At 36.2% G+C, this 16191-nt stretch overlaps 1 protein-coding gene across 2 annotated transcripts in view; it reads right to left on the reverse strand.

The window, feature by feature from the left end:
* The window catches only part of strbp (spermatid perinuclear RNA binding protein), a 101245-nt gene extending 89591 nt beyond the window's left edge, over positions 1-11654 (reverse strand). For both annotated transcript variants that reach the window (XM_058057906.1, XM_058057903.1), the window contains exon 1: positions 11435-11654. The gene's annotated coding sequence lies outside the window, so the exon portion shown is untranslated. The remainder of the gene's footprint in view (positions 1-11434) is intronic.
* Positions 11655-16191: the final 4537 nt, after the last annotated feature.

Genomic DNA, 16191 nt, shown 5'->3' on the forward strand with positions numbered 1-16191 from the left:
AACCCTTTTCCTGCCCGTTTGGAGGCGGGACATAAGGAAAACCGACACGCATGAACTATGGACTAGGTCTAGGACACAATCTAGGTCATTACAACTCCGCTGACCCCCAGACATGGCATCATGTAATGAGTGCAAACATTTAGTGATAGACTAGTGGTGTCCAAAGTGCGGCCCAGGGGCCATTATTGGCACACTATTCAGCAATTTAAGTCATAATATTAAGAGAAAACATATGAACTCACTAATTCACATCTATAGACGTATTTTGGTGTGTGAATTTCAGACTTGTATGTAAAGTATTTCTGTCCCAGTAGGGGGCACCAGTTCTATTTTTCTCCGATCTCCAAAAACTGCTTGATGTGAAGAAGACAGAAGTTGCTGAATTGTGCGCTAACAGACGGAAATGGCGACGAATCCAGAGCCACACAGATGCCCAAGATTACAACCCAATTTTTGGAAAATTATGTTAGGTAAAAAAAGCTTTTATTTTATGATAATAAAGTCTAAATATTATTAGAATAAAGACATTATATGATAAGAAAAAAGGTATGAGAAGAAGGTTGAAAAAGTTCTTAGTTAATAATACACTTTGTCACAAAAAACTGAGATCCAGGTTGTTTATTCTTTAAATATTAAAAAAAACATATTTGTATATTTACAGGAGTTGTTTTACAAAATGTAAAAAAATTGGTCAAGCCCTTTGGACACTCCTGTGATAGGCCATGATACATTATCAATAATACAGACAATATCGCATGTATTTTTATTTGTGGTGTGGGAAAAAAAATCAAATATTATCTGAAAAATATATAATATTCAGAAAATTCCAACTCCATTTATTTAACCATTATTCAATAAAAGCATCAAAGCTAACTTCGAAGTAGTTCCAAATAATAACTTCTTCCAGGCAAAATGCGCATCTAGCCAATGTAACCTAATGTAAGTCATAATATTATGGGAATAAAGTCCTAGTTAAAAGAAGAAAATTTACATGAAGTACAGCTGGTATAAGATCTAAATAGTTTTCTGTGCCGGTTATTGTGTGTAGCTGCTCTATAGGAGTCAACAACTCAATAGAAAGGGTGGAAAAATGTAATGTAAAAAAATAATAGGTCCCCTTTAAGTCATAATATTATGGGAATAAAGTCCTAATTAAAAGAAGAAATTTTACATGAAGTACAGCTGGTATAGGTGCAGATGCTGTAAGATCTAAATAGTTTTCTGTGCAGGTTATTGTGTGTCAAATATTGTCTGAAAAATATATAATATTCAGAAAATTCCAACTCCATTTATTTAACCATTATTCAATAAAAGCATCAAAGCTAACTTCGAAGTAATTCCAAATAATAACTTCTTCCAGGCAAAATGAGCATCTAGCTAATGTAACCTGCTGTTGTCAGCAGCATAGCAGCACATGGTTTATACGCCTTTAATGGCCGCCCTATCTCTACCTCTCGCTAGTCTACATGTCAGCGTGGGCTGCAGAGTGTTTGCGGACTAGAGTGGCGAGAGAGCTGAATCCCATAAATCCTCCTTTATTAGATAAACGCCCTAATCAGATAAAGGAATCTTACACACACACACACACACACACACACACGGGGAACCTCGCTGATAATCTCCGCCACCAATTACGGGGTGATTCGCCACTGCTTAACATGAAAGCGGCAATTCATCTGCTAACAACAGTCAAGAGGTCACAAGCAGCGGAGAGAAAATATTACCTGAAACCACACAATTAAAAAGGGAAATAACAGCTAAGTTAAAATATTCAGAGAAAAATGATAATAATGAGAAGAAAAGTCACAACTATACCAGAATAAATTTGTAATATTATAAGGAAAAAATAATGCAATTTTAGTAGCATTAAGTTGAATTATTAAATCATTTTAACAAGTTTTTGTTCATGCTAAATTTGGTTTGGGGAAAAAATTATAATATTATATGAATAAAGTCAAAATATTACGGGAATAAAGTCATAATTAAAAGAAGAAAACTTACATAAAGTACAGCTATTTTTTTAGATCATTTTCTGTGCGAATTATTGTGTGTAGCTGCTCTATAAGAGTCCACAACTCAATACAAAGGGTGGGAAAATGAGCATAATAGGTCCCATTTAAGTCATAATATTATGGGAATAAAGTCCTAATTAAAAGAAGAAAATTTACATGAAGTGCAGATTCTGGAAGATCTAAATAGTTTTCTGTGCGGGTTATTGTGTGTAGCTGCTCTATAGGAGTCCACAACTCAATAGAAAGGGTGGAAAAATGTAATGTAAAAAAATAATAGGTCCCCTTTAAGTCATAATATTATGGGAATAAAGTCCTAGTTAAAAGAAGAAAATTTACATGAAGTACAGCTGGTATAGGTGCAGATGCTGGAAGATCTAAATAGTTTTCTGTGCGGGTTATTGTGTGTAGCTGCTCTATAGGAGTCCACAAATCAATAGAAAGGGTGGGGAAATTAGCATAATAGGTCCCCTTTAAGTCATAATATTATGGGAATAAAGTCCTAATTAAAAGAAGAAAATTTACAGGAAGTACAGCTGGTATAGGTGCAGATTCTGGAGGATCTAAATTGCAAAGGTCCTCTTTAAGTCATAATATGACTTAATATGAGAATATATATGAGAAACAATCAAAATTAAATAAAAAAATAATATAAAAAATATAAAAGTTTTGGGAAAATTTGGTTGGGGAAAAAGTTGTAATATTTTGGGAGTAGAATTCAAATATTGTGGGAATAAAGTCATCATATTACGTGAAGGCAATATACGAAAACTATTTTTTTATGGATTTTCCATATGTAAGTGGTTAACAAACATAATCTACGGGTGTTTAGAATTTCCAAAATATCAAAGTGGCAAAGATGCATCCTTTGCTGTTTCCTCACTCACTACTTTTGCTCAGAGGTGGGACATCTTCATAGCCCACCCAGGCAGTGCCTTGCTCTGGGGCACCGTAACATGTTGAACCATAACGGGATTCAAATTGGCACACATCCAGTCCCGGTCCAAATATGGTCTTGCTTTAAGTAGCCTGATCTTCCAGGAATCCTGAATGAGGGTAAGCTATGATTTCCCTGCTCTAAGCTCGCTTTAACACAGCCAGCAGAGAAGCTGGGGACAGGAGTTTTGGGCAGTTTTGGGCAGGGGTGGGGTGGAGGTGGCGGGGGGGGGGGGGGGGGGGGGGGTGGAGGGGATGTGAACAAACAACAGGAAAAATGTGGGAAGACAAGAAAAGGGTTTGTTTTGAAACGGGTCATCAAGATGTGTACCAACATCCTGCTGGTGTGTGTGTATATGTGTGTGTGTGTGTGTGCGTGAGAAAAGCATGTGCAAGCGCTGACGCGGAGTGAGACGCAGCAGAAAACCGATAGCGCAGATTGCATCTCCGATGTCTGAATGTCAAAGCCAACACGCTGCATGCGTCAACACCGCATGTCATCATTTTGGCTTCGGCCAACTCAAAATGCTTTCATTCATCACGTCCACAGGGGGGCGGGGCCACAGATTTCAGCAGGAGTAATGACGAGGGCCGTCAAATGGTTAAAAGTTTGAATGAACTGAATGATCACAGTTTTCAAATTAATTAATCATGATTAATCCCAATTTGCAACTATGTGTGAAATATGCCCATTTTCACTGTATTTTATGAACAAAAAGATCAATTATGGGACACAATTCTAAATATATTTTTATATTATACTATATATAAAATATAAATATATATTTTATCTCTATATTTTTTAATTTGTATTTATTTTTATTATATATATATTTTTTTCACAATATATATTATATATATGTAAGTATGAACATCTCCAAATGAAGCAAACATGCACAGTTTTCAAATTAATTAATCATGATTAATCCCAATTTGCAACTATGTGTGAAATATCCCCATTTTTACTGTGTTTTATGAACAAAAAGATCAATTATGGGACACAATATATATTTTTTATATTATATATAGTATATATATATAAAATATAAATATATATTTTATCTATATATATTTTTTATTTTTATTTATTTTATTCTATATATTTTTTCCACAATTATATATATATATATATAAGTATGAACATCTCCAAATGAAGCAAACATGTATGTGAAGCTGAAAGATAGCACACATGTCTGAAAATGCATGTCTCTCAAAATGCTTTCATTCATCACGTCCACAGGAGGCGGGGCCACAGATTTCAGCAGGAGTAATGACGAGGGCCATCAAATGTTTAAAAGTTTGAATGAAATCCATCACAGTTTTCAAATTAATTAATCATGATTAATCACCATTTGCAACTATGTGTGAAATATGCACATTTTCACTGTATTTTATGAACAAAAAGATCAATTATGGGACACAATTACATATATATTTTTAAATATTATATATATATCATATAAATATATTTATATATTTTATTTTTATTATAGATATATTTTTTCACAATTATTTATTATACATATATAAGTATGAACATCTCCAAATAAAACAAACATGTATGTGAAGCTAAAAGATAGCACACATGAAAATGTATGTCTCTTTAAAAGTAACAGAATATTTGATACACTTTTAACCGCGTTATTACCGGCCATGAAGAGTTGAGTTCAGACACCAAGTAATTGAAATTGAGTGTTTTTGTTTTTTTAAGTGTAGATGCATTTTGGGGGATTTCCATGAATGGCAGACACTGTGTGACTGTGTGGGGGCGCTACACTGTGCTTCTGTCTGCCCTCATAACAGAGGTGAGGCTTGACATATTGTGCATATGTTCATTATATTAAAAATGTTAAAAATTTACTCATTTGCTGCCAAAGACATAGTGTATTTATGGGTTTTTTTTCCCCAACCAAAACGCTCACTCCCAAAGATGTCTTTATGTTTTTTTTTGTGTGAGATGTAAAATGAGGAGATGACACAACTGCACAATAAAAGAGATCATGTTTGGTGCAGTTTTAAGCCACAAGGTGCTAAATAAGTGCATTTTTAAGAGCTGGGCATCCATCTATCCTATGTAAAAGAACAGTCCACAGCAATGTGACATACACGCACACACGTCCGCAAACACATGCACACACACAGTTCAATTCCAAACAGTACCTGCTGTTACATTTGTAAAAATAAAAAAAAGTTATTTTCATTTGTTGTTTATGTTGTGGCATCGTTGTTTACATAGTATTTTGGCTAAATATACTGTAAATCAGGAAAAAGCCCAAAGAAAAAACAAACTTTGTGTCAAAGTGAAAGTTATGTTTGGAATGTATCTTTTTATAGAAATACTTTTTTTTGTTGAGAAGTGATATTTTGCTAACACACCTATGTTGTACTGCTGATTATTAAAGAATCCAAGATGGTAGAAACAAACTTGACTTTGTGATGAAAGATGAGAGACTAATGTTTATTATTATATATCATGTCTACATAGTGTGGCACGGCGGACGAGTGGGTTGTCTTGAAAAATCAGTAAAAATCATTAAAAAAAAGTTTTAATGAAATCCATCACAGTTTTCTAATTAATTAATCATGATTAATCCCAATTTGCAACTATGTGTGAAATATGCTGATTTTTACTGTATTTTATGAACAAAAAGATCAATTATGGGACACAATTATATATATATTTATATTATATAGAGTATATATATAAAATATAAATATATATTTTATCTATATATATATTTTTTTATTTTATTATATATATATATTTTTTTCCCCCTCAAAACTGGTTGGATTGAAGTGAATGAAATAACGTGCTATTTGTGACAGCCCTCATCATTCCAAATTCAATATTTCAACAAGGCACCAAATGTTTGTGCCTAGCAGGTCCTAATAAAAGGTCCCCATTGGATTATTTGAAGGGAAACACACCAAGTCAGAGTTCATGAAAAGATGGTGCTGGCAAACCAAACCCTGTAAAGGATTCATTTGTGTGTGTGTGTGTGTGTGTGTGTGTGTGTGTGTGTGTGTGCGTGTGCGGCGTTAGGGAACCTTACAAGGCCATCCCTCACACTCTCTATGTCTCTATGACATTGCTGGATTCCTCACCGAGGTGAAAGGAAACAGGAACTGCTGCAGTGTTATTCCCAGGAAAGGGAAGACATTTCCTGACGTGACAAATCCCCCCCCCCCCCACCACCCCCAGCTGGAGTATGAGTGTCAATTATGCATGGAGATACAATCGGGTAGAAGAAGGAGCCTGTGTGTTTTCTGTGGTGTCCAACAACATAAACAACATAGCCCAGTTACGCTACCCAGCCGTTGTTTACTTTTCTCCTCGCTCCGTTGCAGCCCCACTGGGACCCCCCCCCACTCACCGACTCCCCGACGAACGAGCTTTACCGGAGCCCTGGCAGCCAGCTGCACCGTGTCGGCCAATTAGGGAAGCTTTTACTATCGCGCCGGCCAATTGAATTAGCGCTACGTTTGGCCTGCCAGATGAGAAGGGGAGATGTGCTGCCGTGTGCTAAAAATTTGAGAGCTGCTGGGCAGACTCCGGTTTCGCTGACGGGACTGCAGAGTCCGCGTGGGCGCCAGGCTGTCATGCCAGCCTGTTCCAAACCCAGCACCGTTGCAATCCAAATTCATCCTGATCAATAATATTCATTTCTCATCCAAATCCCAGCACTTCCGTGCAAACACGATATTTTCTACAATATGTCATGTCCTTAATCTGGATGGCTTGGCCTGCAAAAACAAATCCAGCCAATGTCTTTAAAAAAAAAAAACCTTTAACACGTCTATGCACCCAAAACATAAAATGACCTCATGGAGCATTAGCCCTGATAAATTATGCAGCGTGTCAGCAACATTTAACGTGCCCCAACATGCTAGGCTATAAATCAATGTCTAGTGTCTTGTCATGTAAGCACTTATGCGGGACTAAACTAAATGACCATAGAGCCAATCATGTGCCACTGGAACTAATAAATACCGGAAATGTTATGGTGACTCAAATTACCACCAAATATTCTTCACATTGTTTGGAAAATTTGTCCACAGTCTTCCAAAATATCTCAACCGCGTCACTCGATTTCATTTCATCTATGCTTTGTTAGCACAGTCGCTAACGGCTACATTTGAAATAGTCTTCGAATATTGTTTTTTTTTAATATTACTGAATAAATGATGGCTGTTTTGGTGTTGACTGTGGTCTACTATTAGTCCAAAAATATTGAAAGACAAGTTACATGTAGTATTGTAGTCATTAGTAATGCTGTAACACATGACGTTACACTGGCCACTGAGTCATTTTCCTCTCATTCTATGTGGAAGTGGTAAGTTTCTGTAATGCCATAGCCTGCACAATGTTTGTCAACACAGAATAATAAGAGTGTGACATGTCTTTTGGAATCTAATAATGTTAAAACCCGTATTTTCAAAGTCACAAATGTTCTATGATCTAACTACAATAATATTCCATGTATTATTATTAAATACTACTTTGTAGAAATTCACTTATTGCGGTTGCATCTGGAAAAAACAATTATCGGTGATAAGCACGGGATGACTGTAGTAATTAATCAAATAAAATTTGATACATCAATAAGACGGTAAATGTGGAAAATGACATCTTGAAATTTTATTATGGCTTTTCAGTGGGTGCTGCTGTTTTGGTTAGCAACCGAGCTCTTTAATGAATAAGTCATTAAGTCACTGACATGATTTATCAACATTGCTTAAGTACGTGCTATATTGTTTGTAATTATATTCTTAGTTTTTCTTTTATAAAAAGCCAACAGTCGCCTTTGTTGACGTCACTTGGGAAATGCTCCTTTTCAAGGTTAAAGACGCAAACAGATGGTTGCTAACGTTTTTTGTTTGTTCTGTTTTGGTCAGTGATGTTGGTAACTCTTACTCTTGCATAAGCTTTTTTTCTGTAACGAGTAATCTAAGGCGTTACTATTTCAAAACACATAATCTGATTTAAGTTACTTATCCACAGTCACTCTGCGTTACTATCGTAGCGACGGTTGAATAACAGTAGTTGGGATGGCGGTTTATTTTCCAAAACAACATAAGACACTTACTGTCCTGCCGGCAGACCTTCCTTAGAACTCACGGTTATATCCCGGTTCTACTCCATTTTCTTCCAAACGCGCTCCAGAGTCCACACACGAAACAGCACCAACACACCCAACGCTACACGATTTTTCAGGAAATTGAAATCCAACTTTCAAGTTCAAGTTCAACTTTAAAAACATTGCTGATGTTGCGCCAATAAAAATATATTATAGTTATATTTTTAATATAACTACCGTATTTTCCGGACTATAAGTCACACTTTTTTCATAAGTTGGCTGTTCCTGCGACTTATACTCCAGAGCGACTTATCAATGAAAAACACATTTATGTTACATAAACACTGGACACCTTTTCTGTTCATGTTTTTTTTTTCATGTAGCTGAATAACCATTGTGTTAGCATATCTTACACCTATTAGCATGTTCTCTATTATTTTATTGTTAGAACTTGCCTTCCAAGAGGATGTAATGTCTGTTTTGGTCAAGTAGTTTGGAAAATAAATTACCTGCAAAAAATGTGACTTATGTATGTTTTTTTTCTACATAATTATGCATTTTTGGCCTTGTGCGACTTATACTCTGAAGCGACTTAGTCCAGAAAATACGGTACTTTATATAATAGACCGGTTGTCGTTGCAGGCAGCCGATGTTAATTAACTGAAAAAGTAACTCGTAATGTAACTTTGTTACTTTCAAAATAAAGTAATCTGTAAAGTAACTAAGTTATTTTTTAATTCAGTAATCGGATTACTTTTTCTTAGTAACTGTGACATCACTGGTTTTGGCTAGCAACTTTAATGCATATCATAAGGTGCTAGTTTTCATAGCAATCACATTCAGATTCAAGTGGAACACAAATTACAGAGATTAAAAATCCGTAGTTTGACTTTTTTTACGTTAGCTTCACATGTGCATATGCTACGAACACATACTGTATGTATACAAGGGGCAACAGTGGGTGACAGCCATGAACACCAATCATCCTGTTAAGTGCACAAATATACATCTTTAAAATACGCTAGCTGGCGCTAATGTTCGTATTTGTTGCATTCCAAAAATGTAATCTTGAGCCGTTTGCAAACAGTCCCTTTAGCACGCATAAACAGCCCAAAGATCCCCAAAAAGCCTCCATGCCCCGTTGGCCTTCCTCACATGAACAAGTAGCCACAGTATATTTAAAGACACGCCACAAGAGCAACATTGTACCACTTCTACGAGCAACAGCCATAAATCAGCCAGCCAAGTCCCAAACAAAGACATCCCACATTTCTACATGAGCGGGGCAGGTGTGACTGCCTGTGTGTGTGTGTGTGTGTGTGTGTGTGTGTGTGTGAGTCCGTAAGAGCAAACAAAAATAACCCAAAAGGAAACAAGCCATTAGTCCAAGGCCTGAACAGAGCGTCAGTCACAAAGATGTGCTAAAAGAGAACAGCGGCGTAATTAGCAACATTTACTGCCATCAATGTCACCTTTTGACTGTGACACGTGTGCGTTTTGCAGTGCGCACGTAACCAACACGCTACACGGCGACAGGACCCTTCTGCATTTCTTCTTCTTCTTTCATTTTCACCCAGGAAGTCCACATTTGAAACACCAAACAGGACGTGAAATAACAGACAATACGGCGCCAAGCAATGTGAACGAGAGTAACATGAACATCAACGCCACCATAGAACACGAAGGAGGGTTGGGAAAGTGGCAGTTGCTACTTTAGCACAGGTATGCCAACTAGCTGGTTTAGCAGGATGGTGCTCCTTAATGCACCTAATAAAGCACGAAGCTAACATGCACGTGAACGTAGCACAGTAGCAACACAATTGTTTACAGTTGTTTAGTAGGTGCTGCTGTTTCGGTTAGCGAAAGTACCGCATATCGGTATGCTGACAACAGAAGAAATAGGACGTGAATAAACAGGAAATAGGGACAGCTTAAAGATGCAAACAGGCTCTTAGGTTTTTCAGTGGGTTCTGCTGTTTCGGTGAACAACGGGTCTCTTTAATGTACATAATAAGGTGCGTTAGACCCGCTTAAAGATGCAAACAGGCTCTCAGGTTTTTCAGTGGGTTCTGCTGTTTTGGTGAGCAACAGGTCTCTTTAATGTACGTTAGACCTGCTTAAAGATGCAAACAGGCTCTCAGGTTTTTCAGTGGGATCTGTTGTTTCGGTGAGCAACGGGTCTCTTTAATGTACATAATAAGGTGCGTTAGACCCGCTTAAAGATGCAAACAGGCTCTCTGGTTTTTCAGTGGGTTCTGCTGTTTCGGTGAGCAACGGGTCTCTTTAATGTACATAATAAGGTGCGTTAGACCCGCTTAAAGATGCAAACAGGCTCTCAGGTTTTTCAGTGGGTTCTACTGTTTCGGTGAGCAACAGTACCGCACATCGGTATGCCGACAACACTTCGGTATTTCTTCTTCCTTTATTCTGAGGCAAGAAAACCACATTGGGGAGAAGAAATAGGACGTGAATAACCAGGAAATAAGGACCGCTTAAAGATGCAAACAGGCTCTTCAGGTTGTTCTGCTGTTTCGGTGAGCAACGGGTCTCTTTAATGTACATAATAAGGCGCTTGGTCTCCGTAGAAATCATCTTAAATTCAACCAAAATGCTAATCACAGCGAATAAACACGCAAACAGAGAATTGTTTGTTGTTTTCTGTGTGTTACATTGAATTGGAGCTCCAATTAAAACAGTTAATACCATGTTTTTCAGTGTGTTTATGCTTTGATTAGCAATAATCAAAGGGGCTATTTAATAAATATGCTGTATAATAATGAGCTAGCTTTCGTAGCAATGTTGATTCATTCAATCAGAATGCAAACAAAAGACACAGAGAGGCGCTTTTATGCGGTACTTTCGTAGGTGTGAAAGGGCGGTTGGTTTTAAGCGCACAGGTATGCCAACAAGCGGGTTCCACAGGGCATTGTTTTGGTTCATTTGGAGCCAGGAAAGTGCCACTCTTGGAGGAAAAAACGATGTGAAACAAGATAAAATAGAATGAAATGAGTTCAATCAGTGTAAGTAAGCAAACATTGTGCATTAGCGTGAGTAGTTTATGCTAGCAGGATGGACGGTATTTGACAGCATGGTGCGGAAGTGCAGCGTCAAAAAAAAAAAAACACCTGCAGGGGAAGACTGGCTTTAAAAGCCTTGCACTTGCATCTCTTCCGGACTATTCACCGAGGAGGAAAAACATCTTATTTATCCAAGACGAAAATGTTCGAAAAATCACTTTCGGACATTGCTAACTTTTGCTCACTGGCACAGTTCCTCTTTTTAATTTTTTGTCGTCAATTAAAGCGCAGCCAAATGAAAGCAAACAACAATGAAGATAGTGTAGGATTAAATGGAAGCATTCAAACACCACAGTTGCGTCCCAAAAAGCGGGGAACAAATCAATGAACTTACGGCGTTAGCTGCTGTGCTGCTGAGGAGGAAGGAAAATCGCTGCCACCTTTTCAACAATACAATCCAGCCCGAGTCCAAAATCTAACAAATAAACAATCCGATGACGAGGAGAAGGGGGGGAAGAGATGGAAAAATAAAGAAGGAACCGGGTTCATGTGGAGCTTCAGCCCGGTGCCGCCTGCTGGTTTCTCTTGCTTCTTCTCGTATGAAGACGAGTCGGCAATGCTGCCCCTTCAAATGAGCTGAGGACGGAGTGCGCATGCGCAAAGACATACTGGCAGCACACACTGTAAACACAAATACTTGTTTTGTATTTATGACCAGAATTGTGTGGTGAAATCATTCGAAAAATATATATATATATATATATACTGTATATATATATATATATACATATATAATATATATAATATACATGTATAATATATATATATATATACTCCTCAGTTCGTGTTTCCAATAACAAAAAAAAAAAATTTTTTTTCCATAAAAAAACTCTCTCTCTCTATATATATATATATATATGTGTGTGTGTGTGTGTGTATATTTCCATAACAATATATATATATATATATATATATATATATATATATATATATATATATATATATATATATATATATATATATATATATATATATATATATATATATATATATATATATATATATATATATATATATATATATATATATATATATATATATATATATATATATATATATATATATATATATATGTTATGGAATATATAAATATATATTGTTTTTGTTATATATATATAATCATATTTATGTATTTTTTATATATTTTTATATATTTATTTTATATATAATACATTTTTATATTTGTTATGGAAAAATATATATTTTATATATAAAAAATTATATATTTTTTTCATAACAAAAAATATATATATATATATAATTTTTTTGTGATTGGAAACACAAACTGAGGAATATACACATAAATATTTAAAATTGTATGAATAATTTAGATGGAGTGTCTGATATGCATGTATGTCAATAATAACAATAAAATCGACAATCCACGTAATTCAAATAAAGTTTGACCCCTAGATGAGCAGGAAGGGTGGGGGTGGGAGGGGGAGGGGCGGTGATTTCAAGGATTCTGGCAACTATCAATAGCCAGTAAAGGAGGGGAGGGGGGTTCTAGAATGCGCAGACGGTGCACCGCATGTCATGATGACACCCACCCCCTCCCGTCTTGTCCCATACGGCCCACGCTGGAGGTGCATTGGATCGATACCAACGTCATGAGTTATGATATGATATGATATGATATTTCTTAGTTTGTTTTCACAGATGATCTCATTATGGAACTATTTTTGTTGTTGCGTTGTTCAAATATTGTTAAGAAATTAAAGTCATTGGACACAGGAGGGCAAGAATGTGAATACTTTTCGATTCCCTTTACTTACTTTGCATTATATGGCATGAATAAAATAAAAATATTTAGTATTTAAAATATAGTATATAATATAGTATATACTGTGATTGGCTGGCCACCAGTCCAGGGTGTACCCCGCCTCTCGCCTGAAGACAGCTGGGATAGGCTCCAGCACCCCCTGCGACCCTTGTGAGGATAAGCGGTAGAAAATGAATGAATGAAAATAGTACATAATATAATATAGTATATGGCGGCATAGTGGTCCAAATTGTCCATAGGTATGAATGTGAGTGTGAATGGTTGTTTGTCTATATGTGCCCTGTGATTGGCTGGCCACCAGTCCAGGGTGTCTCGCCCCAAGACAGCTGGGATAGGCTCCAGCAGCCCCCCTGTGACCCTCGTGAGGAAAAGTGGTAGAAAATGAATGAATAATATAGTATATAAATTATATGGAAATTTTTTTCATTTTGTTGATTTTGGTCTAATATTGCTGTATTAAATATTGCTAAATGCCCATTTATTGTTATTATTTATTTTACATTTATTATTATAGTTATCATTTATTATTTATTATACATTTTAAATGATTTAAATACATTTAATGTTTTCATGAATTAATTAATTTAAATTTCATTAAAAAAAACCTAAAGTGTAATATAAAATATGTTGGCTTTTTTGCCTATAATGCCTAAAAAAAAAAAATATATATATATATGCATATATATATATATATATATATATATATATATATACATATATAGACACACATTTTCAATGAATTAATTCATTTATTCATTAATACATTTAATTTATTAATTTATTTATTAATACATTAAATTAAAACATTAACAAAACATATTTTAACTTCAATTAAAATGTATTGAATTTAATTGTATCATAGATCCCTACTTTTACAATAAATACTGTACATGCATAAAATAATACCAAAAATATTAATCCATAATCTTTAAAATGGGAATTTCCACAGCAACATTTGCTGTTGTTGAGTGTGGGTGTGTGTGTGTGTGTGTGTGTGTGTGTGTGCATGTGTGTATGCATAAACATATTCTACATCTGAATTGACTCGGCAGATGCAGTTTAGTCTTCTGTAAGATACTGAATAATAAAGTTGCAACATTTGAAAGCGCATGCAGAGTTAGATGCTGGATGTGGAGTGAATTTTAAGAAAACACACAAGAGGTTGCCCACAGCCACAGCTATTGGAACATACTAGAAGTCCGGTATATCTACACATGGCGCTAACATATGTTTGTTGTGCCAGCTAGCCTTTTTCTCACAGTTGGCATTCGAACACAAAGCAGCAGCGTAGTTGCGGCCCGGGACTTTATAGGTGTCTTCAAGGCATGTATGGAAAACGTAGCATCCTGTGTGGCTGCTTCACAGCGGCAGTGGAATATTTTTAGATTTCATGTGGGCTGCAGATGCTCCTCATCAACGCTTTTGCCTTTATTTACCGCTCTTTGCAACATTTTACACGTTTGCCAACCTTTTAAATCCCGTCCTGCACCTCAGGCTGCGGGGGGGCTGACGTAAACGCTGCGCTCGTGTTCTTCCTCCCCCCGCTGCTGTTGGCTGCAATTCAAAGCCTGCAAACTTTTTCAGGGGCAAGGTCGTTTATTTATTTATAATTTCACGCAGACAACGCCACTATGATGATAACCGTAGAACGTAAAGTGTAGTCATTTGTGCTGTAAAAGTTTCTAATATTTATTTCGCTAAGAACAAAGGAAGTGGCAAGTGGAATGATGACCTTAACGCGCAAATCTTTGTGGGGTGGGGGGGTTTCAAATAAAACTATGATCTGTCACAAGCCGAGTCTGGCCCTTTAAGAAGAATTACACTGTCATTAAATGCAATTAAGAACCCAACAACAGCAAATGTTGTTGTGGAAATTCCCATTTTAAAGATTATGGATTCATATTTTTGGTATTATTTTCTGCATGTACAGTATTTATTGTAAAAGTAGGGACAGTACAATATATAATACAGCATACATGGTGTAGAATATTAAATTCAATACATTTTAATTGAATTTAAAATATGTTTTGTTTATGTTTTATTTTATGTATTAATAAATAAATGTATTAATTAAATGTATTAATAAATAAATAAATAAATTCATTAAAAATGTGTGTCAATATTATAGGCAAAAAAGCCAACATATTTTATATTACACTTTAGTTTTTTTTTAATGAAATGGGATAATTTAAATGAATAAATTCATGAAAACATTAAATGTATTTAAATTTACAATGTAATAAATAATAACAATAAATGGGCATTTAGCAATATTTAATACTAATACTAATATTGGACCAAAATCAACAAAATGAAAAAATATTCCATATAATTTATATACTATATTATATTATATACTATTTTCATTCATTCATTTTCTACCGCTTATCCTCACGAGGGTCACAGGGGGTGCTGGAGCCTATCCCAGCTGCGAAAGGTGGCATACACCCTGGACTGGTGATCAGCCAATCACAGTATATATTATATATATTAGATTATAGGGCGGCACGGCGGTCTATTGGTTAGCGCGCAGACCTCATAGCTATGAGACCAGGGTTCAATTCCACCCTCGGCCATCTCTGTGTGGAGTTTGCATGTTCTCCCCGTGCATGCGTGGGTTTTCTCCGGGTACTCCGGTTTCCTCCCACATTCCAAAAACATGCTAGGTTAATTGGCCACTCCAAATTGTCCATAGGTATGAATGTGAGTGTGAATGGTTGTTTGTCTATATGTGCCCTGTGATTGGCTGGCCACCAGTCCAGGGTGTACCCCACCTCTCGCCCAAAGACAGCTGGGATAGGCTCCAGCACCCCCGCGACCCTCGTGAGGAAAAAGCGGTAGAAAATGAATGAATTAATATTATATACTATATTTTAAATAGTAAATATCTTTATTTTATTCATGCCATATAATGCAAAGTAAGTAAAGGGAAACGAAAACTATTGGTTGACAGCAGGATAAGGTTTGGGAACCACTGCTTTAGGTTTCGTGTCAATATTTGGGTTCTTATCTGGGGTATGCTGTGTTACATAATTAGCGGGTCTCTTCTTTTTACACTTAAAAATGTGACTTTATTTCAGTCTTTTAGTCTTTTAGGACAAGGGTTTGTTCATTATTTGTGTTTAAGTGTTGGACAGTGTGACCAACTTGGAGGTTGATCAGGGTTGTTTGGAGGGCGGGGCAATCCGGGGGCGGCGGGAGGTCATTAGGCAGAAGGACAAAAGACGTCCCGCCTTCCCGTTTGTCCTCCTCCCCCATCATGCCTGCCATCTGACTCCTCTTCGTGTTGTTTTTAATGGCCTCCATTG

Source organism: Doryrhamphus excisus, chromosome 19 (genome assembly GCF_030265055.1).
Source record: "Doryrhamphus excisus isolate RoL2022-K1 chromosome 19, RoL_Dexc_1.0, whole genome shotgun sequence".
Lineage (NCBI taxonomy): Eukaryota > Metazoa > Chordata > Actinopteri > Syngnathiformes > Syngnathidae > Doryrhamphus > Doryrhamphus excisus.